General features: G+C 42.0%; 1 long non-coding RNA gene across 1 annotated transcript; it reads right to left on the reverse strand.

The window, feature by feature from the left end:
- Positions 1-528: 528 nt before the first annotated feature.
- On the reverse strand, positions 529-5,984 carry LOC106603493 (uncharacterized). The gene is made up of 3 exons (XR_001328420.2): positions 4,446-5,984; positions 2,707-2,777; positions 529-1,043 (listed from the first exon to the last, which is right to left on the reverse strand). It is a non-coding gene; the product is annotated as an uncharacterized lncRNA (long non-coding RNA).
- Between the last annotated feature and the right edge of the window lie 4,883 nt (positions 5,985-10,867).

The following is a 10,867-nucleotide window of genomic DNA, read 5'->3' on the forward strand; positions in this document are numbered from 1 at the left end:
CGGCACAGCCAGAAGAGGACTGACCACCCCTCATAGCCTGGTTCCTCTAGGTTTCTTCCTAGGTTCCTGCCTTTCTAGGGAGTTTTCCCTAGCCACAGTGCTCCTACATCTGCATTGCTTGCTGTTTGGGGTTCTGGGCTGGGTTTCTGTTCTTTGTGACATCGGCTGATGTAAAATGACTTTATAAATACATTTGATTGGTTGCAAAATCAGTGTGTGATGACACACAAAATGTACTTTTGTGGTTACATTTTCATGTACCAAATAAAAATCTAAATTTCATTGTTCAACTCTTCTGATAGTTGTCACAAAAACTGTTGCGTTAAATAGCAAATGTGCCTACTCTGGTCTTGGCACGTGCGCTCTAGCCAACATCTTGTAGATACAGGAAGTCTACATGAGATTATTATGGATAAGAGCGAGAATATTTTTTATTTGTCAAACGGCAGTCAAGCATCAATCATCATGCCACCAGAATCAGACCCCTGATATTTATTGTAAAGAAGCATCAAGATCACCATGCACTTTTAAAAAATATTTTTTTATTTATTTATCCTTTATTTAACTAGGCAAGTCAGTTAGGAACAAATTCTTATTTACAATGGCGTCCTACAGTGGCCAAACTCTGACGACGATGGGCCAATTGTGCCCCACGACTCCCAATCACGGCCGGTTGTGACACAGCCTGGAATCGAACCAGGGTGTCTGTAGTGACGCCTCTAGCACTGAGATGCAGCGCCGTAGACTGCTGAGCCCCCACCACATGCACTTGCAGGGGAGATAGTTATGTTGAAAAAAGAGAGAAGAAAAAGCACAGCAAACCAAGCGGAATAAAAGAGGAAGCATGCAAATTCCTAAAACAACCACTACATGCCAAGAGTATTTAAATATTAGAATGTGCACAAAATCATATCATTACAAAAGACTTTGTGATAAAATCCCCGACACACCGAAATGGAAGCAGTGACCAGAGTGTGGGAATCTTACCTGCTTGCCCTCCCAAGACACAGTGCGCGCCGGATCAACTGCTGGGCGGTGGCCTGCTAGAGAGGGAGAAACAGACAATCCACAAGATTAGTGCAATACAAGCATAGAAAAGGTTCACAATTCAATCACACATCTAACAATGTTTCTCTTTATATGAATACTCTGGTGTCTAAAGGAAACAGTGATTGGTACACATTTTGCAGGCTCTGTACATGCGCCTGCATGGCTCCATTTCCATCGTCCCTCCTAAACTCTGTCTTTTAAAGATAATTTCGTAAAAATCCAAATAACTTCACAGATCTTCATTGTAAAGGGTTTAACACTGTTTCCCATGCTTGTTCAATGAACCATAAACAATTAATGAACATGCACCTGTGGAACGGTCGTTAAGACACAAACAGCTTACAGACGGTAGGCAATTAAAGTCACAGTTATGAAAACTTAGGACACTAAAGAGGCCTTTCTACTGACTCTGTAAAACACGAAAAGAAAGATGCCCAGGGTCCCTGCTCATCTGCGTGAACGTGCCTTAGGCATGCTGCAAGGAGGCATGAGGACTGCAGATGTGGCCAGGGCAATAAATTGCAATGTCCGTACTGTGAGACGCCTAAGACAGCGCTACAGGCAGACAGGACGGACAGCTGATTGTCCTCGCAGTGGCATACCACCTGTAAAAACACCTGCACAGGATCGGTACATCCGAACATCACACCTGCGGGACAGGTACAGGATGGCAACAACAACTGCCCGAATTACACCAGGAACGCACAATCTCTCCATCAGTGCTCAGACTGTCCGCAATAGGCTTGGAGAGGCTGGACTGAGGGCTTGTAGGCCTGTTGTAAGGCAGGTCCTCACCAGACATCACCAGCAACAACGTCGCCTATGGGCACAAATCCACCGTCGCTGGACCAGACAGGACTGGCAAAAAGTGTTCTTCACTGACCAGTCGCGGTTTTGTCTCACCAGGGGTGATGGTCAGATTCGCGTTTATCGTCGAAGGAATGAGCGTTACACCGAGACCTGTACTCGGGAGCGGGATCGATTTGGAGGTGGAGGGTCCGTCATGGTCTGGGGCGGTGTGTCACAGCATCATCAGACTGAGCTTGTTGTCATTGCAGGCAATCGCAACGCTGTGCGTTACAGGGAAGACAGCCTCCTCCCTCATGTGGTATCCTTCCTGCAGGCTCATCCTGACATGACCCTCCAGCATGACAATGCCACCAGCCATACTGCTCGTTCTGTGTGTGATTTCCTGCAAGACAGGAATGTCAGTGTTCTGCCATTGACCAGCGAAGAGCCCGGATCTCAATCCCATTGAGCACATCTGGGACCTGTTGGATCGGAGGGTGAGGGCTAGGGCCATTCCCCCCAGAAATGTCCGGGAACGTGCAGGTGCCTTGGTGGAAGAGTGGGGTTACATCTCACAGCAAGAACTGGCAAATCTGGTGCAGTCTATGAGGAGGAGATGCACTGCAGTACTTAATGCAGCTGGTGGCCACACCAGACACTGACTGTTACTTTTTATTTTGACCCCCCCCTTTGTTCAGGGACACATTATTCAAATATGTATTCATGTTAAGTTTGCTGAAAATAAACACAGTTGACAGTGAGAGGACGTTAATTGTTTTGCCTAGCTTATTAGACTTCTGTGGACACAAGTTTAGCACAGGTAACGGGTGCATTAACCATATGAATGACACCAGATAAAACATTTACCAGTTACGAGATGAGTTAGGGCCTGTGTGGACTCCAGCCATGTCCTGGATCTGAAGATTCCTTAGCATACCCTAAACAGAACATTGGATTAATTCATATTACGTTTTACATTACACATGACCTCCCAACCCCTCCCTGAAATAAAATAAAAGGATTAAATGAGTCAGACACTCACAGTATAGACTACTCATCGCCATCCATGGTGCTGAAACAGCGACATTTCTATGCAGCTGCCTATTGAATTGATGATAGCCTTTCTGTGGTGCCAGGGCATGTAGCTTATAGCTGTGCTTCAGCTAATGCATATATGTTTATTGGTAGGCCTATTTGGTCATAATTTTCTCATGTTAAGCCTAACATTTCAGGAAGCTATTACGTGGTGTTGCAAGGCTGCCATGATTTAGACTGCTGGCCAGTGGCAGAACAGGTGCCAGGATAAAAGTGACTAAGGGGGCAGTTGAAATTGTGAGGGGGCAAACATTTTTTGGGGTTCTTGCATTGGAATTATATTGAATTCTGCTTATTTAATCACGCTATACCACAATAAACATAAAGTTAAAATGCCATTGAGTGCTTTTGAAATCTGTAGCCTATCTCTGCTGCACTGTATCAGCACAATGGACAACACCCTAAAACAGCAAGGCCGTTTTGGTCATGAATATAGGCTACAATATAGATAGTGTCACGTCCTGACCAGTGAAAAGGGTCAATTGCCATAGTAGTATGGTCAGGGCGTGGCAGGGGGGTTTGTTTTGTGTGTTTTGGGGTTTTTTGGTTCTAGGGGATTTTGGTTCTAGTTTTCTATTTCTATGTTTCATTTTCCATGTTTGGGCCAAGTATGGTTTCCAATCAGAGGCAGGTGTTTTTCGTTGTCTCTGATTGGAAGCCATACTTAGGCAGCCTGTTTTCCTTTGGGTTTTGTGGGTGGTTGTTTTTCGTATAGTCGTGGTACCTTAAGGAACTGTTGTTTGTCATTTGTTTATTTTGTTTAAGTGTTGTCTCAAAAATAAAAGAAGATGAGCACTCAACACGCTGCGCCTTGGTCTGTCCTTTACTTATTACAAACGACCTATGTGAATGCAGCCGAACATACAGCTGTCTTACCAAAATAATGCTAGCTAAATACTGAAAGTTGTAGCATAATTATTCATGCATGCAAACAAAAATACTGAATAGCAGTTTGGCTTAGAGTACCGATAACTGTGAACGAATTCATGCGAACAGAACAAAACAGCGGTACCAAGTAGTAGGCCTAGTAAACAAAATATCAGATCGATAAAGGCATGATACAATCTATATATAGGCTAGTTACATTAACAGTAAACAAAAGGTAAACGGAGATCCAAAAAACAAAACATAGCCTACTACAGTGAGATGCAGCCATGCACAGCTGTCTTGCCAAATAAATAGGCTTATACAGGTCCGCTTCAAACATGAAATATCCTGTCGCTCGCTCATGAGTTCAGCAACACGTTGTAATATGGCACAATACACTTCCGTTTACAGCAAGGGTAACCAATAGGCTACCAAGAAAACCATAATACAATGTATATATTTCTATGACGAAACATACCGATTCGCGCATTGGAATTATATTGAATTATGATTAAATCACGCTATACCACAAACATAAAAGTGCAAATGCTTTTGACCAAGAAGGTTCAATGGCCATGGACAGCACCTTAGACATTAAAGCAAGATTTTGATAAAAACCAACCAGATAGATTTTTCAGTTTTACCTTTTCGAAAGAGTTGCAGCCTCCTTGATGTTCTGTGGAACTTCCTGAGTAATCGATCATTCCATTCTCCCTGAAATCTTCTGGTAAGATCCCCCTCAAATGCCAGTTGGATTAGTTAAGCTTTCCTTGGGTGTAGCATGCTTCTTCTGTGTTGACTGAACATGTTTGTCAAAGTGGAACATGAGTTCTCGCATGTACCTGTGGATGGCCCAAAAGTGTTTAAGTGCAGTAAGCACGGTCGGCATAGCGAAGACATGGCCCAGTGAATCATTGCAGGACATTTCACCATTGACAGCATCCCAACGTGCTGAAGAACAATATTTTATATTCAGTCTCTCCTCCTCTGTCCTTACTGTACTGTCCACTACGTATTGCTGGAGATTTGGTAAGGTCATAATTTGCTTGGAGCTGGTGCATAAAATCCTTTGGTACTATCAATATTATTCTTCCAGTTAGAATACCCAGCTTGAGTGAAGGCCTTATCTGTGTTAGCATTGGACCCAACACAGAACTTTCGACAAGGGAAACAAAATGCCACATCGGCAGTAACCGAGTATTCCAGCCAGTCTCTTCCTCTGAACCAGTTGCTATTAAATGAACGTTTTTAGACAGAAAACCTGCAGCTAGGGTAGAATTCTAGGCTAACCTGGGCCGGCTCCCCTGTTCCAAGATCATCAGGAACAGTCGGAGGTGGAGGCGGCAGTGGAACCATTATCCTGGGTAGGCTCTGCACACAGAGACAACTGGGGCGTGTCAGCATCATCGCTGCTGGGCTTGGCGGCGGCCTTGGTGGTTTGATGCTGCTGCTAATCGCTCTCCTCCTTTGTTTGGGTACTTTGACAAAGCCAATTTCTGATATCCATTGTGGCAGATTAGCTGGTTCGAGCTAGCTAAATAGGATAAGGCTAATAACACTAACGCTTTTTACAGCCAGCTAAGAAGCTAACTTCAACTCGGTAATGGTGGGGTGTGAGGCAGAGTTGAGTGAAGCAGCTTCAACTGTAAACTTGACCCCGCCCTTATAAATCAAAATAAAATATTAGAGGCGGAGGTGTATCACATTATTTACTTAACCAACCTTAGAGATGAGAAGTGTTTTTTCCCCACTTTTTATGGAAACCCAAAGGAGTCATACCTAACTACTCAGTGGCTTTCCATAGCCCCCCTACACACACACCGAAGCGAGACCTGTCCATTGTGCGCCAACCTGTTAATCATTTTAACTTTTTTGCTAGTTTATATAGGGACATACAGTAAAACTAAAACTGAGGGGGCTCGAGTTTGAAATGAGGGAGCTGTCCTGAATAGCCTACCTGAACCTGCATGACATTGGTATGCATCTCGTGATTTTAACCAATTATGAGTAGGCATTGCCTCCTAATTGTCTACTATTTGGTTGATGATGTCACTGGAAACGCTTATCTTCCCCTATCTTAGAAACTGGCCATTTTCACATATGCTGATGTTGGGGTGGTGCTTGAGATTATGAAGTTGACATCCCCCCCCCCCCAAAGTATATCTGGAGGATGGATTTCCAAAAGTTGGAGGGGCTTTGGGGGCAAGGCTTCAGACCTTAACTGGGTTTGTAATACCCACATTAATGTTTCATTTAATGAAAGAGATCATTTAGGTTAAGAAAATTACTCTGACAAGTTGGAAGGTGTTGGGGCCCTGATTAGAAGCAGTGCATGCAGGCATGCTAAGTATGAGAGGTTGTTTGTGTATACAGTTGTGTGTCAGAGCTGGATAAGTGAACCCTCGCCCTGCAATTGTCCATAAGAATTGACCATTGTAGTTGAATTGTAGTTGCATCAGACCGTAACAGACACATCAGCCTTACATTTGACCAATGTCATAGTAGAGTAAACCCAATTTGGAAGCTTGTGAAAAATACTAATCATATCATACAATCATACTTTGGACCCCATACATTCCATCGTGCTCTTACAGGCATGGATATCTTGAGTATTTATGTAATTACACTATTTAACATTTTCCTTCCTACTTTTCACTCTGCTGACTTGGTTCAAAAGCTGAGGGATGTATTTCCTAAACCATTCACAGAAAGCAAATTCAAGTATTGTTTGTTCTGAACAAATTACCCAATAATGCTGTTCCTAATCCGCCAGTCAATAAGGATTTTTACCATAGCTAATGCCACAAACAAATAATCCATTATCCGAACTGTGAGATGATCCATTGCATAGATGATGTTGTTTGATGTGGGCATTATATGTCACACCTGAAAGCTATGCACTTAAGGTCACTAATTAGTAAAGAACTCCCCTCACCTGGTTGTCTAGGTCTTAATTGAAAGGGAAAATACTCAAACCTGCAGACACTAGACCCTCCATGGAATGAGTTTGACACCCCTGGCCTAGAAAGTGCCAACCCTTCCTGCCCCTTTCTCTCTTCATCACTTCTACTTCATGTACCGCTAAGAACAGTTTGAAATCACCTGACATCACCTTGCATTACTCATTCATAGACAATGATTAAAGTCATGATGGTATTTATGTGGAGAAGGTGCTAGTGGTAGGGGTGATGGTGGTTGAAACAAGTGACCTTCAGAGAGACAGGCAGATCAGAAAACAATGATGTTAGGTACAAAGTCAATGACAGGATTTTACTACACAGGTCAACTTTGAAATCTCATATTTGTTTAAATGTCTGTCTTTAAAGATGTAAACAGTCTACTGTAGCATGATGGTAGTAGTGGCACTGAAAGCACATAATCAGACAAATGTGTTCAAATCAAATTGTATTGGTCACATGCGCTGAAGACAACAGGTGTAGACTTTACAGTGAAATACTTACTTACCAGCCCATTCTCAACAATGCAGAGTTAAAAGGTAATTTAGGTAATACAGTATGTACATGTGGGTAGGGGTAAAAGTGACTAGGCAATCATGATATATAATAAACAGAGTAGCAGCAGCTTATGTGAAGTGTGAAAGTGTGTCTGTGTGAATGTGTCTGTGCGTGTGTGTGTGTGGTGTCAATATGCATGTGTGTGTTTTGTGTGTGTGAGCATATGTAGTGTGTGTGTTGGAGTGTCAGTGTAGTATGTGTGAGTGTGTGGGTACCCAGATTTAACGCTCCTGTACCGCCTGGTATAGAGATCCTAGATGGGGATGGAGTTCGGCCCCAGTGATGTACTGGGCCGTATGCACTATCCTCTGCCTTGTGGGCGGATGCTGAGTAGTTGCCATACCAAGTGGTGATGCAGTCAAGATGCTCTCAATGGTGCAGCTGTACATTAGAATGTTTTGAGGATCTGAGGGCCCAAGCCAAATTTTTGTTAGCCTCCTGAGGGAGAAGAGGTGTTGTCGTGCCCTCTTCACGACTGTGTTGGTGTGTTTGGACCATGATAGGTCCTTAGTGATGTGGACACAGAGGACCTTGGAGCTCTCTATCCACTCCACTATAGCCCCGTCGATGTGAATGGGGGCGTTTTTGGCCCTCCTTTTCCTGTAGTTCATGATAATGGGTTGCATAACTGTTCTCAAACTCCTAAATAGTTTGCAGCTTACAGTACTGTCTTAACCTGCAGTGAGCAGACATCAAAGAGTTCCTTGCAGATGAGCGTTAGACAGTTGTTACAAGCGAAGGGTTGGTGGAGATGGTGGAGGGGGCTTTTGTTTACACAAGGTGGTGTTCCCTTCCGGAACCCATTCCGCAGAGGTGTTCTCTGTGAATGTACTGAACTCTCGTGTTTGTCTACAACTGCATCCAATTCCAGGACTAAACAATAACACAAGGCATTTGATTTACACGATTGATTCTCCACTCACCCTTATTTGGGGATAATTGGTACTCTGAGTCAAAATAATGCCTTTTATAAATGGACATCAGCCAACCCACTAACTAATCTGCTACAAATGGACTGGTGTGTTTCTATATGTTGTGAGTTTGTGGAGATTTTCCACAAAAATAAAGGTTTCATTGCCTTTCTTATTGTCTTTACATCAAGCAACAGAGAAAGTGCATCCCACCATGCACACTTGACACTAAGAGACGTGCAATAAGTAATCACGTTAAGAGTCGGCTTTAGATAGAAGTGTGTAATACTCTAGTGACACAGCACACTGCCACACTCAAGTAGACTTAGACATGGACTGTGAGAAATGAGGCACTAAAATGATGTGCAAAAAGGATTTTGAGGAAGCACGCTTTGTTTTTGCACTCTGTCTACCAAAAGGGCACTCCTCTTTAATCTTCAAACCCAGTCTTTATGTTCCACTCATCTCAATCTTCTCTATGTGAGGCCTGTGAAGGCTCACAGTGCTGCCTTGTTGTGGAGTGCTGCCCACTTCGACAGATGCTTCAGTCGCGGTGCTGCGGAGTGCATTTCAAGTCACTGATCAAGTGCAACAGTGTTTTTCTCTACTTCACATAATAAACACTCATACGTGCATGTATGCACACATACATCTTCACACATACACAAACACACATGGGCGCTCATGGGTTTACACACGCAAATGTACCCATGCATGCATACGCAAGTGCACACGCACACACATACAGATCTGCATTTTCCCTGGCTGTTGTCTTTTGATCTTGCTCTGTTTTTTCTTACCTCTCCCACTCTGTGCAGTCAATACTTAAGGTTCGGTGCATAAACAAATTACTTTTTGTTGACTTATTTATTCTGTCCTCTCCCTGTGTATCAAGCTGTTGTAGAGAAGAATAGGAAAAGGCTCTGATGCTCCGTTGCCTAGTGGAAGCTTTCAGTTTGCTTACTGAATCCCTAAACTGAGCCCTCTCATTCTCCTTGGCATGACAGGAGCTATTGACTGCCAATGCAGATGGGATCACAGGGGCCTGGGCTTCCAAAAACTGTTAGAGGAGGCAACTAACTTAGCCATTCCACTTACATACTGAGCGTGATGCAACAGAGGGACCACTCTCCATGACCTAATTCAACAGCTCCAAAACCAAGCATTGCTACTTTGAGGATGTCTTGGAAATCTCACAGAGACATTAGAGAATGAAATACACTAGCAGTTTAGTTTGTGGATATATGGCCAAACAGGTTGAATATTTGTCATGTAATTTGTCATGGCATGGAACAAAAGCAGGTACTGTAAAAACATTTTTTTTTTAAAACACACACACAAATCTAGTTTTTTCAACTAATTATTATTGAGTAACTGGTTCCATAGCCTTTTTTTTTGTTTACTCAACTTTTTGATCCAAGTGTTACCTGAACGAAAAAGTATTAGTTGGCCTAAACTTTTGTCAATTAAAAATGATGTGTTTGCTAAGTATTTGGTCATCCTAACTAAAAAAGGCTGCACATCTGGTTACACACATTCACAAACAGTGCTTTTAACATACAACTTACATATTTGACACACAATCACATTTTGCATGTTCATTTATACAGTAATTATTATTCCTCTGGGATTAGAACTCACATTCACAACCTGTTGGTTCATCACATTCCAATCTTGCTGCTATGCCACCATGTCTGTGTCAATTATCAGTTAATCTGACTATTCCCTTATTATTGATTTGATTTACTTATTTAAACATTTTTAGGTTTTTCAGTATAGTTGTCTAATGTTGGTACTCTGTTTTTAATGTTACTCCTTAATCACTATGATAAATAAAATTGTTTTTCTTGAGTGGACTTGCTGAGATTTACTTTGAATTGGACAATGTAACCATACAGTTGAAATCAGTTATTGACACAGACATGATGGCGTAGCAAGACATCTGGAATGCTGTGTATCAAGATGTTATGAGTTCAAAACCCAGGTGAGGACATGTTGAAAATGAATTACTGTATAAATGAACATGCAGAATGTTATCATGCGTGTCAAATATGTAAGTTGAAAACATTGTATTAAAAGCACTGTGTGTAACTAGTTAAACAACCATTTTTTAGGTAAGATGCCCAAATAATAATTTCTAGTTGAATGAATATATGATACTTTTTTCCATGTTTTCTTATGTTGTAGCTTGGGTTAACTAAAAATGTTAAGTTCAGGTAACACTTTGACCAAAAAGTTGAGTAAACAAAAAAAAGGCTGTGGAACCAGTTACATAATAATATTTAGTTGAAACAACTAGATTTTTTGTGTGTGTGTGATTACCACGGAACTTTGGCAACAGACACTTTGGCGAACAGAGACTTTGGCAAACCTTAAAACAATTCTGAAATACAGTGGACTCCTTAAGTGATTTAAATGGGGCCTGCTGATTTCTGGAGAGCTTGTAAAATTATATATTTGAAGTGGGACTAGTGAACAGTGAACTGTACTCTTAATGATATAACTGTCTAAGAAATGTGTTTCTCTTTCACATAACAGTTATGAGACGGAACATGGAAAATGTCTTATACCTGTCTCCAACAACAAGATGGAAGAAGAAACTGTTCAATAAATGTTTCATTACTGCATATCTCATAGGGA

Source organism: Salmo salar, chromosome ssa04 (assembly GCF_905237065.1).
Source record: "Salmo salar chromosome ssa04, Ssal_v3.1, whole genome shotgun sequence".
NCBI lineage: Eukaryota > Metazoa > Chordata > Actinopteri > Salmoniformes > Salmonidae > Salmo > Salmo salar.